Source organism: Callospermophilus lateralis, unplaced genomic scaffold (genome assembly GCF_048772815.1).
Source record: "Callospermophilus lateralis isolate mCalLat2 unplaced genomic scaffold, mCalLat2.hap1 Scaffold_146, whole genome shotgun sequence".
Classification (NCBI taxonomy): domain Eukaryota; kingdom Metazoa; phylum Chordata; class Mammalia; order Rodentia; family Sciuridae; genus Callospermophilus; species Callospermophilus lateralis.
The window spans coordinates 949,056-970,137 of record NW_027512598.1 but is presented as its reverse complement, the minus strand read 5'-3'; the positions used below and the strand labels follow the sequence as shown (position 1 = coordinate 970,137).

General features: G+C 38.1%; 1 pseudogene; it reads right to left on the bottom strand.

Annotated features, from left to right (window-relative positions):
- LOC143387615 (contactin-3-like) overlaps positions 1–21,082 on the bottom strand; it is a 93,058-nt pseudogene that overhangs the window by 55,641 nt on the left and 16,335 nt on the right.

Here is a 21,082-nt window from a genome sequence, read left to right as displayed (position 1 = left end):
GGCTATTTTAATCCACTAAGATTTTGGCAAATCTCTGATCTGCTTTACAGGGAAAGATCCTAACGATATTCTAAACATCCAAACTATGCTCATGCTCTTCTTTCACCCCAAAGCTTTGAAACCCACAGCCTGAGCAATCTCAGCTGTTCTGCCATTTTTTTCATTTGTTCACCACACACCCTGCAGTCCCTCCTGACTCCTTTCTGAGACCTCAAATCCAATTTGTAAACACCTTATTCTTCAGAATATATGCAGAATCTTATCCCATCCCATTAGCTCCTCAGCTGCCAATCTCACTTGGATCGTCATCACTTCCTGTTGGTTAACAGTCATGGGCTCCTGAGACTTTGAAAAACAGCTAGAGTCACCCTTTCACATCATCTTATTTCTCTGCTGAAAACCTTGCAGTAGTTCCACTTTTCAATTCAAGTGAAAACTGAAGTCTTAGCAAGATCTACAATTGGTCCACATAACTGCACCCTAGAAATCTCCTGGTAAACTCCTTTATCTCCCTGGAGTCTTTGTACCAAAATTTCCATCTCACTTATCTTGATTCATACTCTAACTCATATTTCTTCATATAGTCTCTTTACTTTCTCAATTGTTTGCAATATACTTCCTTCTAATGATCTCCTTATTTCTTCTTCCTAATTTTCATTTCTCTATCTTGGGCAGAATGTAAGAAGAATGACTAGAGATTCTGTTTCAATGTTTCCACTGATCCAGCTCAAACAATGGGTACATAATAGGTGCTCGCTTTTTTTTTTTTTTTCCCTGAATGGATAAATGAACAAAATTAACCCAAAACTTAAATCTTATCGATATCAACAGTTATTTGATGAGCTTGAACATCTCCAGAAAAGACCAATTTTAATGAAAAAGAGAACACACTTAGAAGATCTGACCCAATAGGAGAACATAAAATAAAAGATTATCAGCATATGCCATTTTCCCATCATCCCAGCACAGTAGTAGCCAAGTACCCCACCATGTCCACTGTGCTGTGCTATAGAAGTATACAGTGTCATGTTCTTGACCATCACTTGTTAGAAACACAAGCGCAAACACATTTTTTACCTTCACAATGTACCACATTTTGTGGAAAACACATGCCCAGTTTCTTTAACCATAATAATAATATATGTCATGAAACGCATCTCTGATAAACCCATCTTGACGAAACACACGCACCTGTGACTACCAAGTGTGTTGTCCCGTTGGCTTTCCCAAACTGGTTTTCTGCTGTGCAGGTATAGGTTCCTGAGTCAGCCTTTGTCACATTGTCTATTTTGAGTCCTCCATCTTTTAAAAAAGAAAATCTAAAGGAAAAGTACATTTGATCAATAAATGTGTAATAGTAACTTTTTTTTTCAAAAAATAAATAGCAATTTTTTTTTCAGAATTTATTATCTTATGCTAATACTGTTAAGGTCTGATAAACTAAGCCATGGCCTTTTAGGAATAAAGAAAATGAAAAGAAAACATGCATAGATACACAGAGTTGAATAAGAAAAGATGCTCTACCAAATTGAACTTTGCATGATGTTTTTATGCAGCACTACTAAACAGCATTACTTAACATTGCACCTAATTTGTAAATGCCTTTATCAAATAAGTGTGAAATGTTTTCCAAAAATATATATTGTTGTAGATTACTCATGGGGTAACCTTGTAAGTTTTCAGAAAATAAAAAGCAGACATGTCATCATTTCCCTTAAATTTGAAAAAAATATATGGAAACCAAGAAACCTGCTTGTCTTTCATTATGAACTAGGAAAGTCACAGTTGACTTAATAAAAATTCAAGTTTTGTAAAAAATAAAAATTGTGTGGTCACCTATGAGCTATTGTAAAGATTCTGAAAACTTTGATTAATATTACTTTTAAGTTTTTGAGCATCCATTTGAAATACTTAAAGCTTTAGCATCTTACTAATTGATCAAGGAAATATTATAAGTGTCTTATATGCAACAGGCACTCGGAAAGTCCCTGGGGTTTTTTACCTATAGATAAAAAGTCTCCATCTTTGTGGAAATAACAGTCTACTAGAATCACAGACATTAAGCCACTAAGTAAACGTGAAAAGTTCAGAGATTTGAGAAGTATTCTGAAGGAGAGAGAGAGAGAGTGAAGGAGAATTACTTTATGTGAACTTCCAAGGTAGGGGGTTTCAGAAGTCCTCTTAGAAGTGGAGTCACTTGCACCAAGAAAGAACAAGATAGGATTATCATCTCTCATCCATCTGATCCTTGTACCTTTGTTGCCCAAGTTGTCTACTCATGATCATATTCTCTCTCTTTGAATTCCTAAAATTATTATATCTATACTATCTACTGACAACTGAGAAGGGATTTTATCTTTTGTGATTCATATTCTTAATGCATGAGTGTTGCATTTATGCAAATGGATGGCAAACTTCTTAAAAGCTTTGGAGCCCCAGTGTCAGAATGGTTAATACATGTTTCCACTTTTTGGGCCACCCATAGAAGAGCTAGGTAAGATGACAAGGATATTAGAATAGAATGGAGGATATCAACTCAGGCTTTAAATATTATCTTATTTGTTGCAAGATTTTTAGATGTGTAACATCTTTATAACTACAGAGTCACAAAAAAAGTCACTGTGAGTAGAGTTTATGTATCAAATAATATAGGCAGCATTGATTTTGTATGGTTTTTTAATAGCCTGGTGATTTACTTTCATTTGCATCCTCCTACTTTTTCTCAAGTAAAGAGGTCCAGGGAAAATTAGCACCAGTACACAGGAGCTGTTCATGATCCTGGATCCTGAGGAGAGCTATCCATGAATGTTTGCTAGTCATGTGTTATTTTTCTTAACTATATCAAGGTAGGTTAAAAACAAGAGTTTGGGATATTTGGCCTACTAAGAAAATCAAGGAACAAGAATATTGTATTTCAAATTGGGGAAATTTCATTAAAAAAATTTAAAAATTCCAAGAATTTTCCTAGGAATCAATAGAAAAGCACATTGTATTTGATTTCCTTCATGAACTGTGACTATTTGTTTAGTATAAAATAAAAGCCCATTTTTGTCTCAAAAAGGTAATCAAAGAACTTTACAAAAAATATCTTTATATCTTAGTCTCCCAGAGAGCAAAGACTTTTTAAAATTAGTATGCAATAATAACTGAATTCCCTGCAGAGTAGAAAGATGTATGAAAATTTAAGATATGAAAGTATAGATCAGGAATTTTGAGAACCGTGGGGAGTAAACTTAAGTATAAATCATGCCTCTCTCCCTCCACCTGCCCAATCCTTGCTGAGACTTTCCTCTCTAGTACCTCATTGACTGTAGGAAGAAGACTATATCCTCAATCTGAAAACCTAGAAATCACTTACCTAAAGCAAAGATAAAATTCCTAATTACTATTACTATTAAAGAAAAGGCCAACATAGAGGGAGAGGTAAAGGATAAATTGAGAAACTAATTGAGGAAAAGAGAGTGATGGGATATCCAATCGAGAAACTCCTTGGAAGAAAGAGAAACTGTAATCAAGGACACTGCTCCCAGCACATTCTAGTTGCTGATCCCATCAGTAAAATCTGGGGGCCATGACACACAAAGAGAATATCACTTGATCCAAAACACTGCTCTCCAAATGTCACCCATGAAAAGAAAATGAAGATTTGCTGGAGACTTTAACTATGTAATGAAAGGAAGCTGGCCAATGATATCAGAAGGTTAGGGAGACATTTAAATGGCAGAGGCAAACTCATCTGGTTTGAATGACAGGAAGGGGACAGAACTGGAAACTCGATGAATTAGTAAGCTTTCAAACAAAGACAAAAAAAAAATGCCTCCTGTTGACTGATCAGATGTTGAGCTTTCATTTATAGCTTCTGATCTTGATATCACAAAAGTAAGATAGGTAATTCCAGTTATCTCTTCATGTTATGAATTAGTAAATTTCCACTAAAAATAAGAAATTATTTGGAATATTGGGAGAACAAGAAGTCCTTCATCATATTAACTCAAGTTAAAATTGGGTAAATCTGTCTTCGTGGCCATGTTGACATGAGGCACAACTTCACAGGCCAGGACTAACATCTTAGGAATCACTGGAGGACTTGAAAACAAACATAATGACTCTCAAAGAATGTAAACTCTGTGTGTATCATAAAAATTGAGCTAATTGGTTATTTTCTTCCTAAATTGGTTCTTCCAGTAAGTTCTAAAAGGCCCACAGGGCATTTTGCACAACATAAAAATAAACAATATTCAGTAAATGGATGAAGTAATTGTTTCTCAACAGAAAACCTTCAATAAGCCAAGCTTCCCTACAGAGATTTGAAGTGAAAATTTTATACCACTTCACTATAAATGAAATTGCTTTCTAAGCTTTCTGGGAACAGGTTTTTCTGCAAACAGAGCTGAAAATATAGATAACAATGAGAGACTCTAGTCTTGGCACAGAAGGTTAAATAAAGATTTCTGAGATTAACATTCAGAAACATGGTATTCCAGTTTGCTTTGAGTAATGGGCAATTTAAATCACTGTGGCATTTTAACTTCTTGATCAGTTTCATAATATACCTTTATGTGTAATTTTTATTGGCCTTTCCTGTTGTAGCAAGAGGTTAATTATTTCCCTTAACTTTATGCAGTCTGCGGATGGTTTGGGATAAGACAACGTAATTACTCTGAGCTGCTCTAATGATCCATGCTATAATTCAGTGATGGCATTGAATTTATGACTTTTAAAAAACACTGTTTGCTCAGAAAGTATAATGTTGTCTAGGTAACGCTGACCTGTGCTTTAGGATGGCATTTAAGCATCCGTAATAACAGTGTGTTCCAGAACATGGAAAGTGTGGGGTGCTCCATATATAAAGCAGGGTGTTGAAGATACTGCTTTCCCTTTGCCTGTGTTCTGAATATGGTGGCAACTTATTCAACTTGGATTTAACAAACACACTGCCACTCCTCCTTTACTCAGGAAGTGCACCTCAGCAGAGATGAGACCGCATGAAGTCGAACTGATTACTGCTGTACAGAAAATTGACAATGCTATTTTGGGTAGTGCCTTCTGAGCATGTATTCTAAGGCCTGTTTGCATACAATTAGTTCCAAGAGAAAAGCACTCACCATGCATATGCTAGATAATGACAGTCAAGGAAAGGAACTATGTATTGATGAAACGGAGACAAAATAAACACCAGAGAAAAAGACAGGGTATCTTCTCACCTACAGCTACTCTCACACCTACAAGTTTGGCAGAAGCACTGTCCCCCCTGCAGTTCAAAGATCACCTGCAGACAGTGTTTAGAAAAATAATACTAGACTTTCATTCTTTCTGGTCTTTCATCTTATAAACCCAACAGTGTTTGTTTAGTGATCATTAGTCAGACAATCTACTAGGAAAAGAGAAGCGGAAGGGGAAAGAGTCAACTATTAATGATCATATCTTTGAGGAAGGTAGCAGTGAAATCAGAAGTGGCTCTGTGGTTTTGCCGGACACACATGTTCCATGGAGCAGGCACCTGAAGTCCTAGAGTAGATGGAGATTGGCTTCACTCTGCAGCTGGGGAAACACTGAATTGAGACCAACAGACATGCCTTCATATTCATAAGGATGGAACTAACAATAAAAGGTCATTTGCTTCACTTCAATTCACTCTTTCTAAATGTATATTATCAGGTCAAATATATCTGGAGCTAAATGAATTTATATGAAAGTGACAAAAATTTTCTCTCTAGAGGACTCAAATCTGTAGGGAAAAAAAGGACCTTTAAAGAGGATTTCCAGTCTAAATGATTATATTCAACTGTGCACTTAATTCATTCATGAGGCCCAGGCAATAATTCATTTGAAATATTTGCATCTGTAAACAAAAGAATATCCACAAATATCACAAATACTCAAATATTAAATGATAATACAAACAAATAAAAATCCCAGACAAATAAGATAAATGATGGTTTGATGGCTTATATATTGAAAGAAAACTTCAAAGAGTATAATAATTAAGACTCAGAGGTCCCCACCCTGGGCTCTCTTCTTCTCTGATCCCTGATTCAAATCAATGAAAACCAAAACCATCCACTTTATTGCTTATATTACAGATAAAGTGATGCAAACTGCTTCAGTGAGCAACCATGGGCTCCTGACACCTCATCTCAGAATGTGGTAGACTGGACTTCATTGGCACTTGTGAAAAACCAGTGGTGCTACCCTTACAGGTAGGCCCAACTGTGTAATAAACAGAACAGCAGGACATACACCCCCACCCAACTGGCAGATACCAAATAGAGAATAGGGAGGAGACCCATTATGCTAGGATCTTCCACAGAAATTCAGGAGCCAGACAATTCCCTATGAAGAAGTTGGAGAAAGACCCAGATGATACTCTAATGAGTGTCCTCCTCCTTAGAGAGTAGAAACCCTAGAAAGGAAGTCAATTCCAACAATAACACTGAAGTGCAAAAGACTTATGATATGTGCATAGGAGGAATTTCATCAACTCAAAGGTTATAGAGGATGCTGAATTATTTTTGTGGACCCAAATTGATTTTTTTGGGGGGGAAACAACACTGATCTTCCTTTGGGAAGTCTTAGTAGGGCTATAAATCATGGAAGCCTGTCTTATCCTAGCTGAGGGAAGTCTGGTGAGTTACTTTACTAGGCACCAGTTACCTGGAGAATTTGTTAAATTAGCAGTTGTTGGGTCTACTGTCAGATTAGGCTGGAGATGACCCAAGGATTTGCTTTTCTAATAATTCCCCAGTGTATCTGGTGGAGTTGAAGTGGGGACCACACTCTGAGAAGCAGTATTCTGCACTATGGTCATTGGACTATCCATCTTCAAACTATGTGCCAAAGTCAGGCTCTGTAACTTGTCTAATCATTCTGTTTAAAATCCTTCAGTCAATTCTTTGAAAGAGTTCATAAATTTCTAAAGGAAGCATGCTACCAAGAATTGGTATTTTGCACACACTGTTTTTTTCCATAAACATTTATTTTCTCAACAAAAATAAATGGTACTGAAACAATCTTCTATGTAGGAAGGACAAGGCTTAATCATAAATTAAGGGCAACCAACAAGCACCTATCTTATTGTTCAGTTCTTGCAAGACAGAACAGTTGTGCCCCAATGCTCCAATTCCAAGGTTATCCTCCTTTATAGATATTCATCAATATTCAAGTCATCATTTGAAAATTCATTCAGCATTACTAACCATTCTAGGGTATAAAACTTGTTTTAGCACTTGAAGATTCTTGAGGTCACTCTCTGTAGAACAAATGCACACATGACAAGAGTTCTGATACAAGTGAGGATGGAGAAGATCTTCTACAATTCTCCAGGCATCAGGTTGGGACATTTTGCTAGCAATTCAACTCACCCAATGATTCAGAAGTATGTTTGGAATTTTTGTCTTAGATTTTCCAGTGTTAGCCTTTCTAGAAGTGCCTTACAGAGAGACTTTTTTCCTATGATGACTGTTGCACATTTGAGAATTTGTTCCTTATAAATCATCTTGCCCAAAAATAGAGTGCTAATGTTGCATAACTCAAATACACAGGTCTAGACTCATACATCTGTCTACCCTATGGAGTTGGTTCCAATCTGTTTTCCAAGAGAAATCTCAAAAATTACAATCTGAACTTTCTGGATCCTCTTCCATGCAGAGAAGCACTAACAGCCTATTCAGTCACAGGTCCTGGGGAGTCACCACAATCTTAGTAAGAGGATAGAAACTTCAATACTAACCTAATTGACTTTTAAGCATTTGACTTTATATCTTCACAGCAGAACTTCCTATGATCTCCAAATTCTTGATGCTGAACATACACTTGAACTTATTAAAAATATGCACATTAAAAAAAAATCACACAAAAGTAGCTAAAAGAAACATGACTCATATACTCTTCCAGAGGCTTGAGTCTTCCCCCCCAAGCTGCCTTTTCTCTTGCAGCATTAGTGATTGAACCCAGTAGCTTGCATAAGCTAGGCAAATGCTCTGCCACAAAGATATGTCCCCAGTCCCTAGAATGTTTTTTTAAAACTGATAGTTCTCTCTGGACTGGGAGAAGAAAATTAATTGGTTCAATTTTGTTTTAAGGATGTTTTGCCTTTCTTGGTTCTCATGAGTATCCATTAGATTTGGATTCACATGTATGCATTTCTTGGTCTATTGAGAGTTGTATATCTCCTCATCAAATGGTTTTATTGCATTCTATGGATACTGTTTATTAATAAGCAGTATTTTTCTCCATTCATTTGTTGGCACAAAGTTCTGGGTCCAAATTGTGGACCTCCACTAAGGAGTACAACTGGTGGCACATATTCTATAAATGAACCTCACACATTCATTCTGTAGCACATTTCTAAACCTGTGGTATGAAACATGCTCTGCTATAAGCAATAAATATTCCCTGGTAAGGATTTTTGCTACCCTAATGTAACTCACATTTAAGTCAATTAGAAATCTGGAATATATTTCTCTCCAAATTTTCCTCTCAATGTTTGGTCTGTGTGTACTTTCACAAACGGTCTCAAATGCTTTGGAAAGAGACATGATACAAGTAATAACATAAATAAGAAGACACAGAGTGATTAAAACCAGGGGAAAGTAATAAAGAAATAATAAATATACTGAGGTATAAGAATTTCCAGTTATCTAAATTAGAAAAACATAAATTTAAGTCAAACTTGAAAGTACTATGATTTTTCCAACTAAGTCAATTAATAAATACTGTGAAAAATTCAGTGCCTAACCATATCTTCACACTAAAATTAAAGGTATTTATTTGTCTGGCACTTAAATGTAAAAGGTCAGAAAATCAGCTCTTCATTTTTTAGAAACAGAATTTTTTATATATTCTACCTTAATATATAGACTTTCCCCCAGGATTTTAGATTTTAAAATAGTCATATACTCTCATCTTCCCACAGAAACTGCCCTAGCAATGAAATCTGCATTAGGACAGAATTAGAAAATCCACAAATAAGATCACAAAGTAAAAAACAGGTCACAGAGCAAAATGATTTTTTTAAAAGTTTTGTAGGCAGTGAAAAGTTGACCTAAGTATACTAACTTGATAGAAATTTCATAACAGATGAAAAATCAGAATATGGAAGCATCAGAATATGGAAGCATCAGAATATGGAAGGCAGCAATCATCATGTCCACTCTACCTGATAACTTCCTTGTATAAAAATGCTATGGCAATTGTATCTTATACAACCATCTGAGCATCCATCTATCCATCCATCCACCTACCCACCCATCCACTCATCCATTCATCTACCATCCATCTGTCCACCATCTATCCACCCATCCATCCACACACCCAAACTTTCATCCACCCACCCATCTATCCACTCATCTATTCATTCACCATTTATTCACCCATCATCCATCCATCTATCATCCATCTACATATCCATTCACTTCTTCTGTGAAAGGCTTCCAGAAGGGGAGAAAATACTATAACTGAACTGTCCATATTTTAGATAGGAGATCTCAAGGATAGAAATCTATTTTAAAATCAATTTTACATATTTTGCAGGAACAGTTGAACAAATTAAATTAAAAAAAATTATAGATATGTTTAATACATCGCACATTGCTCAAGAGAGGATAAAAACCTTCAACAAGTATTGTTGAGTACTTATAAAGCACTACAAATTTTTGAAAACTATGAGTAAGAAATAGATCCTATTCTTTAGAGACTTCTATTCTAATGGTCAAGGGGATCCATGTAATTCATGCATACTTAAGTGTAATTATTACATATAAAAATTTGCATCTGAGGAACATATTCATCCAGTTCTACCTCCCTAATATATCCTCTTCTTCATTTCTACTATCTAACTCTAAATATTCTCCAGTTACCCTGACTTGTCTCCTAATCAGATTCATTGCTTTCCTCCTTTTTCTATTCAAACCACTCTCCACACTGCAGACAGAGTTATTTTTAATCAGATTATGTTACTCTTGCTTTCACAGCTTAAATGATTTCACATTCCATTTAAAATAAAATCTAACATTTTTGCCAAGTCTTCAACGACGTTCATCTGTGGGATTTAATGTTTTTTACTCCCCCCAATCCCATGACACTTCAGTGTCACTGCCCTTGCTCCTGATTAGTTTTCTATTAAAAAATTACTTCATTGATAAGGCCTTTTTCAAATGCACTATATAATCATTCTTTTCATTTCTTTTATGTCTAAAGAAATGATCTCTTTTAGCTTACTTATATTTGGTCTTTTCCTTATGCAAAACCCATGAAGAAGAGGGCATGTCTTTCTAATTCATCCTCTATCCTCAGAGCCCAGAACAATGCAAAGCACATGGTCCGTGTTTCCAACTGCACTTCCCAAACATGGATACCATGATCTCCAACCCATGGAATTTTCGGGTGTGTTAGTCAGCTTTTCATCATTTGACAAATACCTGAGAACAACTTAAAAGGTGGGAAAAGCGGGGAAACGTTTATTTTGGCTCATGATTTTTCAAAGATTTGCCTATGGTAGGCAGGCCTCATAGGACAGATCATTATGGCAGTTGGTCATGTTGGAGGAAAGTTGCTTAGCACACTGAAGCCAGGAAGCACAGAGAAAGAGGTGAGAGAAAAGGGACCCGGGACAAGATACAGTTCCCATGGGCATATTCCCAGTGACCTACTTCTTCCAACCGTGCCCCACCTAACTACACTTTCCACCATTTTCCAATAGTGCATGTAGCTATTAATGGATTAAACCATGGATGAAATCAGAATCCTTGTGGTCTAATCACTCAACTCTGAACATCACTGCACTGGGGATAAAGCCTTCACCATGATTCCTTGGGGATTACCTCATATCCAAGCCATCTTGCTTTTGCTCCTCTAAGAAGTCCACTAGTAGCTGTGTGCAGCAGCCCACACTTATAATCACAGATACTTGGGAGGCTAAACCTGGAGAATCACAATTTCTAGATCAGCCTCGGCAAATTAATGGGACCCAGTCTCAAAACAGAATTTTTAAAAAATGGGTTTCTGTTGATATAACTCAGTGAGGTATGCTTGCCTAGCATGCATGAGACCCTGGGTTCAATCTCCAGTACATAAGAAAGTCCATCAGCAGATAAACACATTAGCCTTACAAAAGAAGAAAATTCATTCATTTGCAACAACATGGATGAATCTGCAGGACCTGCTGAAAGAAATAGTCCTGACACAGAAAGACAAATATCGCATGACATTGCTTACATGTAGAATTTTAAAAAGTCAGACTCATAATAGCAGAGAGCAGGACAGTGTTTGCCAGGGGTTGGAGAGTAAGAAAACTGGGGAGATGTTGGTTGAAGAATATAAAGGCTCAGTTATGTAGTATGAATAAATTATGAAAGTCTAATGTGCAACATGGTGATTACAGCTAATAACTTTCTGCTGTACACTTGAAATCTGGAAAGAGAGTTGATCTTAACTGCTTTCATATGCATTAAAATGGTACTTATGTGGGGTGATGGATATATTAATTAGCTTGATGGCAGCAGTCATTTCCCACTGTGTGTCAAAACATTACCTTGTATTCTTTAAATATACACAACCTTTACTTGTCAAGCATAACTCAAGAAAGTCCAGGGAAGGAATAAAAAAAGGGAGTCCAGCTCCTCTTCCTTTGATCTTTGGAACCAATGGAATGCAGAGAAATGGCACTGGGTCTTGGGAGTTTGGATTGTAAGTGTTTATCAAAAGGGCATGTGGAATCAGCTTGGTCCCCAGGTATTGGGAGCTGGTAGAAGCAGTAGGATGGGGAGCCTTGGGGGAGGTCTTTTGGTAGATGAGGATGGTCTTCAAAGGGGATAGGAGGACCCAGCTTTCCTCCCCTCTTTGCCTTCCTAACTCTAAGGAGAGTGGTTTTGCTTCAAACATGCTGCCATTATAAAGTGCTGCCTCACCAAAGGCCCTAAACAATGGGTGATGATTGACAGAAACTTCTAAAATTGTGGGACACAATGAACCTTTTCTCTTTATAAGTTGATCTCTCAGGCATTTGCTATAGAACAGGAAATCAACTCAGGGGCCTAGATGATTGGGCTTCCATCTTGCTACTGTGAATCCTCACTTTTCATGCCTGTGGATGCTCAAGGAATCATTCTGACTCAAAGGGCATCCCTTTGGGAGGAAACCCCTAATAGCTGTGTATAGAGACCACAATGAGAGGTCTTGGGACAGCAGGAGGAGAGAGAAAGGTCTCTCTGAGAAGCGTATTCTGGTTTCTCTTGCTCTAGCCCCGACTGAGATAGCCTGAGCATGCACCATCCAGCCAATTGCAGTGTTCCTGGACTCCTGACCCATAGAAACCCTGAGAGATGATAAAATGGCTGTTCTATTACACCATTAAGCCTCGGGGTTATTTGTTATGCAGCAATCATTAGTGGGAACAGTAGATGCTAAATGAATATTTGAGGAGTGAATGAAGGTTGACATGAACAAAGATGTATGTTGGAGGAGCTGGGAACACAGGATGGATAAGGCAAGGGTTGTGCCAGAATTCAAGTGCGCTGCATTCTGCAGGAACTGCCAATTCCCTGGTGGGATAACTGATATGACAGACATGAGGGAGTCACAATAGCAAAACAGAAAGAGCAGTTATGGCTGCCCACTGTGCTTCAGGAAGAGTGCTATTGGCAGGTAAGACCAAGCCAGACCTTGAGACATGAGTTGGAGTTTCCTAGGTTGAGAAGAAAATAAACTCAAGCCAGAGGAAATTGTAAGAGCATACGTGAAGAATGTAAACGGAAATCTCCTCCTTTGTTCTTTAAGAGTTATTGAAAAGGCAATGGTGTATGCTCTACCACTTCTACACTGATGGTACCAAAGAGTCAGTATGCTTAGTTTAAGGGAAAGCTCCTGTTTCTTCCTATTGCAAACTTTTTAGCAGAAAAATATGCAAAAGTGGTATGCAATGATATTTTGGTTTTATACAATTAATTAAAACATAATATATTTGTTTGTTTTAATTAATTGTATACACACACATATAATTCTATATGTAATTTTGAGTGAGAGCAGAAATAAGGAAAATGGATTGGGCTGTGGACAAGTGTACACTGGCTTTAGGGTTTGGGTGAGACATGCAGTATGACTAAAGGGATGTGCATGGGAAGATCCTCCAAATAAATAAAACATTTGAGTTGGGCATGGATACCAGTTAATTTACCCAGTTCTTGCAACAAACTGGATTCAAGTGTATTCTGACAGGCAAATAAAACATTTGAGTTGGGCATGGATATCAATTAATTTACCCAGTTCTTGCAACAAACTGGATTGAAGTGTATTCTGACAGGCTCATTCAGATTCATTAATCAGCTTTCCCTCACCGAAATTATAACATTGACAAAGTTCCCAACTTTCATAATCCATCAAAAACAAATCTGGAAGCTCAATTTAAGAAACACTTGGTCATCTGCAAAGTTTAGTTGATACACTTTCAGAGACCATTTGTCGCTGATGTCTTTACCATGATATTTATGTGGAATTCATTTACTGAAGAAAGTTTGAATAATATAAAAGAGATTATTGCACCATAAAGAAAGGTACAAGCTTTCCTTTCCATTCAGGTACTCTGAAGGTGTCTGACACTACGAAAAAAAAATCAAGTCAGGTTAAAAATAGTATCAAAGGCATCAGGTACTTATTTTTGAGTACCTATGTAGAAGCTAGGGACTTTAAAAACACTATTATCTTCTTTCCACTGAGTGGAAGAAATGGGGCAGGGGTAGTACTACCTAATTTGTCCAAAGGAACCCATGTGTTTCTCCGCTTGTCGGATACAACCAATTTCATTTGGCCACCTATTGCCAAGAGCATATACTAAGCAACTGGTACCAACAGGCTTACTAACCCTGTAAGTCAAGGATTTTTACATAAGGAAACCAAAACTCAGGGCCTATGTAACTTGTCTAAAACACACAGGTTGATAGGCAACAGACCCAAGATATGACCCATTTGATATATTGCTCCTTGTACCTGCTAAAGTTAAATAAAGAAACCATTGAAACTTAATATTTAACTTCATGTCACACAGATGATTAACACAAAGTATAATGCATACCAGTTAGGTATGACTGATTCATGTAAATAATGATTCAAATGCACTGAAACTTTAGCTACCCTGCAGTAAATGCAGAAACTGTGTAGGAACATGCTGGGGTGGTGGATGGGCACAGTGGAGAGAACGTGATTTCACAGAATGCCTTCTGTGAGTCCCAGCCCACTTCCAAACCCTTGGATAGCAATGACTTCACTTGCACATGCTCCTAGTCTTCTCATGGGGAATGGGAGTTATGAGGCTAATGTGCAGCCCCACAAAAAGCATTGGTGACGTGGAGGTGCAGGTTGGGAAACCAGACCGGGAAGGAGGTTCTTCTCCCCACTCTGAGACTCTTGCACACATTTACCCTGGAATCTCCATTGTCCCTTTAAACTTCCTCCAGCATTCACCTCCTTGGAAGGAGAGGGATGGGTGTCTATGGGGAAAGGTCTCAAGTCAGGCTCTCCAGATTTTGTGATCAGGAGAGATGATCTTGGCCACTGACACAACTGGAATACGGGCATAGTTAAGAGGCCTCGCTTCTTAACTAAGCAATGCTTTCTGTGTAGATGCTACTTCCCCTTCTCTTTTGCTGTGCTCCCTTTCATGTCACTTCCTGTGAGGTGTCCCTCCTGGAGGAATGCTTTCCCAGGACCCAGGGCTGAGACAGAATCTCTTCTCTGTGCTTCTTACTGGTGGATAAGCAGCTGCTTCATGGACAAGACAGCAGTGTCCAGTGTCCTCTGCCTGTCCTAGTTTATTCATGCTGTCCTGAAGGCAGTACTAACAGTACCATCTTCCCTTTGAAAATGTCCCAATTTGTAGAACAAATTATATGGTCACCTTAATCATAAAATCTATCCATCCTGGTCATTGGCTTAGTTTTCCACATTCCACACCCACTGTAGGCTCCTTGAGGGATCCTGGTATTTCTCATTCATCTATACATTACCAGTGGGGTCGGTCCACAGTCCCCAGCACTGCATAATGATATCACAAACTAGTGGACAGATGGAGGACTCTCCCTCCAAGTAGAGGACAGGAACGTCAATGACTAATCAGCTAATGTACAGTATCTTAAAGCAGCAGCATGGTTCATATGAAAGAAAATCCTCCCCTGTGCTTCAAAGTTCAAGAGTTAGAAATGAACTTGGAGGCAAGCATTCAGGAGTACAGGCTTAACAGGGACCTCAGGTGTAGCCAAGTGAAAAAACTGAAGCTCACTGAGCACCCACATGGGCTGGAGAGCTGCCCTCTAGATGAGTACACATGGGTGAAGGGGAAGGGGACAGAGTCAGGCTCTTGGATGAAGAGGCCCTGGAAGTCTCCTGGGAAGGCACCAGCAAATTGAAGAGCAGGAAGGAAAAGGGACTCCATTGTGATTAGAGGAGCCAGGGAGCCAGAAAGAAGAGGAAGGATGGATACAGAAACTATCTGGCCAAGATGGTGGTCGAGGGGCGGTACCAGCTGACTACCTGCTGGAGAGTCACAGATCTCCCAGGCACATCGTCACCAAAGCTTTAAGGTCATGACAGAGATGCCAAGTGGTCCCAGCTCTGTCACAATTATCCTGGTTCCTGGAAAATGTTTAGATTCTCCATTGGTGAATCATTCAAGGTATCTCGGATGAACAAGTGGCCATCTGGGAGAGCATCTCTTGATCTTCTAAACTGCTAGATGGACTTACTCATGGAAGCAGGATGAAATGAATGTAAAATTTCATGCATGTTAAGCATAATTTATATACAATGTTCAAGTCACTCTTTAGGTACAGTTCTGTGAGTTCTTACAAATACAAGCAGTCACGAACATAAATACCATCACAATCAAGGGTTAGAACAGCTTTCTCTCCCTGGAAGCTTCCCCTGGCCCCGACTCTCCCTCCTCACCCACACCCAACCTCCACCAAGCAGTAATTACTCTTCTCTGTCACGAAATCTGAGCTTTCTCTGGGACCTTCATATAAATGGAATCAACAGCATAAAATACTAACTGCATTTTAAAGCCAGTTCCCAACTAGACACATGCATCAAGAATTGATTAATGCATTTTGAAAATGCTACCTAGATTATGGCTACTCAAATTTTTGGGAAAAAATCTTTCCTACTTCTTTAAAAAGCACATAAATTTCTATAGTATTAAATGCTGCATAGAATATCTAAAACAATTTTAATGTATTTAATTAGATATAATGGGCCATTCTTTGACTTTCATTTGAACTGAGGCTATTGCAATAAAATATTTACTATTATAAGCAATAACATTGAAATGAAAGCCCTCATTTTTAAAAATAATTGGCTAATGTGTTTTAAGTACCAGTGAATGACAGAGACAAGCTAATCATTCTCTAAAATATTCCAACTGGCTATTTCTTCTCCCAAGCCAGGCCTATTCATATTCCCAAGAGTCATTTTCAATTTTCGTTTCCTTAATGGAGACAAAATATCCAATTTTAATTTGACTCTTTTTTTATTTGAAACACATGAATTCAAGTGAATAAGTGAATGGAGTTGCATTAAAACAGCAACACCTGGTGAAATATTATCAGATGTTCAGGAGGCCAGACGTTTTTGTTTATTCAGAAAGATGCTTCCTGCAGGGAAGAAAAAAATGCAGCAATGTAACTCAATAATGGAAGATGCAAACACAAAGGGAAAAAAATCCAAAAATGATCTTTGCTCAATCCTGAAGGCTAGAAATTTCAGATTATTTAATAATCAATTACTAACTGAGCTTGCAAAAAAACAGGTCTCTCTAGTTAAAACCTGAGTGTGCAGTGCTTCAGGGGTACAATGCATACTTTAAGCCACTTAGTGACATCTACCTTCCAACACAACCATGCACTGACTGCCATCTCCATGTTTGTGATGCCTGCAGCCCTAACTCCCAAGTTCCACATTCACTAAGCCCCCACCCTGCACAAAGGTGATGATATGGTAGGTGTGTATATGGATGGATGGAGACACACACAGTTCACTTTTCAACATGCAATTTAAAAATCAACCAATCCCAAATGGAGCTCAGCATATTTAGCCCTACTCCCTCATCTCTGGGGAGGTTCCCTGTCACAATGAATGGGTCCACCACAATGTATGATGCCCAAGTCAGAAATCCAGGATTCACCCCCATGCCTACCTGTCTCTCAAGTCTAATCAGTGAGTAGGTCCTATAGCATTAAGCTCTTCTCAGACTTCTAAAAACTTCTTTCCAATCCCACCTCCATTGGTTAGCTCTGTCTGTTCTGCTCTCGTGTGCAGGCTGGTGGAGGGCTGCTAACTGGGGTTCCACCTACTCCAATATACCCACTGCTGCCCTGGTCCCCGTTCTCCAACATAAATTTGATTTGATAAGCCTGCTGCTACCTTTATTTTATTCTGTTGACTTTATCCTGTGCCTGGCCTTTGTGCTTTGCACATGCTATTTCTTTGGCCGGGATAATTCTTCTTCCAAGAACCCCAGGATCTTTCCAGTCTTCTCCAGAATGCTTGTGCAGATCTCCGCCTTGCATATCCAGAACCTTGCAAACTGAATTTTACTGTAACCGTCCTGTGCTACCTGGCTGTACATTGAAAAGCTGCAAACGATGGTGTGGCTTTCTCTGACAGAAAGTAAATACCTCGTGTCTGGTCCATGAAGTAGGTACTCAAAGAATTTCCAAATGAATGCACAGAAACATAATTCCAAGAGCTCAGGACTCACTGTTTGCACTATATGCCCTGGTGTCTACTCAGAACAGCATTTCCAGGACCTGATGGGCAGGAACACTTGTTGCAACAGAACTCACATCCTGTCCATACTTGAGAGCAATAACCCTTGTTTCTCCAAAGCAATTCAGGAATTGCTAAGTAAGTGACTCACTGACTTAGATCCAATTTCCATGGCTGATTTGTAATTTCAAAGCTGTTGTTGTGCTGATATAAAAACTTTAAAAACAGGTGGATTATAGTCACTCAGGAGTATTATGTGACTTATATAACAATTAATTATATATAGTACATATATAATTACATAATTCATAAAAATATGTCAATATATACTATATGTTATGTATTAAATGAATATATATATATATATATAAATAAAATCAGTTTCTACAGACACTTTTCCTGTCTTCCAGGACCTGTCATCTGGCAGGGAAGACATGTTAAATAAGTAATTAAAATAAAGGTGTGATGTATTACTGATAAGTAGTATGGATATTAAAGCCAGGATTCTGGTCAATGATTATAACATTCAAAGAAATTGAAAGTAGTCTTCCTCGTTTATGTTGATTAAATATTATAGAGAATGCTTCTAAGAGAATAGTGTTTAGTGTTTTAAGCTCATGTAGAATTTTGATCTCATCTCTGCTGATCACTACCTTTTAGGCAAAAAATTCGAACTTCTTGTATTGCTTTTCCCACATACAAAAAGAATTATGTTGTCTCTTCCTTATTTTTAGCAAATAGGTATAAAGATGAATTTACATCATATATTTTTTTCATTTTTAGATAATGGTGCTACATAGATGGGATTTTATTCCTTTCCTCAAATCTATTTTTATACTAAAATTGAAAATTATTTTTCTAATTCTACTTTTTAAATGCATGTGGCTATTTTTTTAGCTTTTAAGGTGATATGTGGACATTTCTCATAAAAAAGTAATTCATGTCACTTTATAGAGTATTGCAAAAGTCCTTTCTTGTCAATCTCATGACATGGAACAATTGTGAGGTGGGTTTATGCATATAAAGAATTTAAGCAGAGTTTATTGATTATAAATAAAATAGCTTAATTTTTTTTTAAAAAAAGACATAATTTTAAAGGTTTTTTCTTATTAGTTCATTACAGTTTTACGTAATATTGGGGTTCATTCTGACACAATCATAAAGCATGGGATTAAGTGGCTCTGATTGGACCCCAATGCTTCCCTTTCCCTACCCTCTCCTCCCTCCCCACCCCGTTCCCCTTCCTTTACAATCCTGGTCATTCTTCTATTTACTTGGAGTTTTTTTTTTTTTTTTTTAATTCGTGCCTTATGGTTAGAAACAAAGGCAGCACTCACTGTGGTATGTTCACTGTGTACCCAGGTTTGATCAGATTCCTTCTGCAGTTCTCCCCCCCTCCCTGTCCTTCCTTCCTTTCCTTCAATCCTTACCTCTGTTCCACTATCTCTCATCTATTTTCAAGGAACTTCCCCCACCAAAAAAAGGACATATTCAAACTTTGTTTTTTTTAATCTGACTTAGGCTTTGAATGATACTATAGATAGTAGAATGTTTACTTATTCAAAATGCATTTTTCTCTCAATAGCCACTCAGTTATATGGATTCCCACTGATTATATATCTCTTATTCATTGAAGAATCCAAGTTTGCCTATCAAAATAATTAACTAATGAGAAAAAAATCAAATGAATTTCAAATCTTATTATAAATAACTCAAACATTTTACCAAAAATTTTATCTTCCTTTCTATCCTCAAATGCATCCACGAATTCACATGTCCCCCAATGAATTCACTTGTCCCCTGAAAGAGACTAGAAACAGCCTTTATAAGTTGGAGCAGCCCAACGCTGAACCACCACAGCAAATCTAGCATTTGATGAGCTCCCCTGATTTGGCTGGAGCCTCAGTCCAAGTCAAGAGGGAAAGACAGGGGGCTTCCAAGTCAAGGGAAGGCTGCAGCCCACTCTGCTTGCCCCTGAACTTGGAGAATAGTCAGATCTGCACGTTGTTCTATAATTGCTTCTAGCAGTCTTCTCCCTGAGCATCGAGGCCCTGGCTCGTCAATACTTTTGCTGTCTAAGAGACAGAAACGAATTCAAACCATAGTTCTGGGAAGGACTGCAGCTTTTTGGACCGTCTCCTTAAACACATTTCTTACTCCTCACTTTACCTTCCTATATGAAAAATCTCCTTATTATGTGCAGCAGAGATGCTAGACATACAGAATGCTAAGTGGAGGGACAGTCGGCCCGAAGGGGCAGAGAACTATCTGTCTTTAGCAGGGACTCTGCTGCAGTGGCAAGCACATCTCCTGGAAAATGTACTCCTAGTTCTTCATTGGGCCATTTCCTTCCAAGGGGGAAAAAAAAAAGCCCAAACTTCCCAGCTTCTCTTGCTATTCAGTATAGCAGGGAACTAATTTACTAATTGATGATCAATAAGGTACAAGGGAAAATGCTATATGGGATTTCAGAGAAGTCTCTTATAATGGAGAAAGTATACCTATTTCTATCATCCTCCTTGTGTTTGCCTGGGATGTCAGTGCGAGGTTGGAGCTCAGGCAGTCTTCTTGGTTCATGAGGTGAGGATGGTGGCAGAGCATGAGGGCTGGTGCATGTGTGTGTACCTGAGTCGAGGCAGACCTGATGTCTACCTTCAGAGAGACCAAGGAACCACTGAACTCCTAAACAACACTCAAGAAACTCCTTTTTCAGCCAGTGTTACTTTCAACACTTATTTGTAGCATAACCTTATCCTTAATGATCAATGTTTCTACCAATGTCATTATGCTAAAGGTTTATATTATACAACTAGGTGAGGCTCAGAATTATTGTCTATATTTAACAGATGAAAAAAACTAAGGATTGTACATGTCCAAGTCAGAAATTCCAGTTTAGACTCCGGAACTTACAACATCCCTGTACATTGTGGGAGTGAATCTCTCCTTTATGTCTTTAGCTAAATCTCTTAATCTTTTTAAAATCCCCTTTTAAAATTAAGATTAGAACCTCTGCCTACTCTGTATACTACTGTGAGGACAAGTGGCTTTATTGTTGTGTAACCCACAGAGTCCCAGGAAAATAATCGCTCTCTAATTCATGTATGCAATCAAACTACTAAAATGTCCCCACAACATAGTTAGCAATTGTTCAGAAGACTTAGCTTCTAGCACAGTCCAAAGGAACTGGTTTATACTGTCCTATTGAAACCAGTTTACAAAATCAAACTCCAAATCACTAATTAGCTTCCTGTTCCAGCAATCTCTTCTGTGTGGCACACACTGGGCTGGACTGGGTCTACCCACTTGGGTCCCAGTTTTGCCTGGTCCCCCT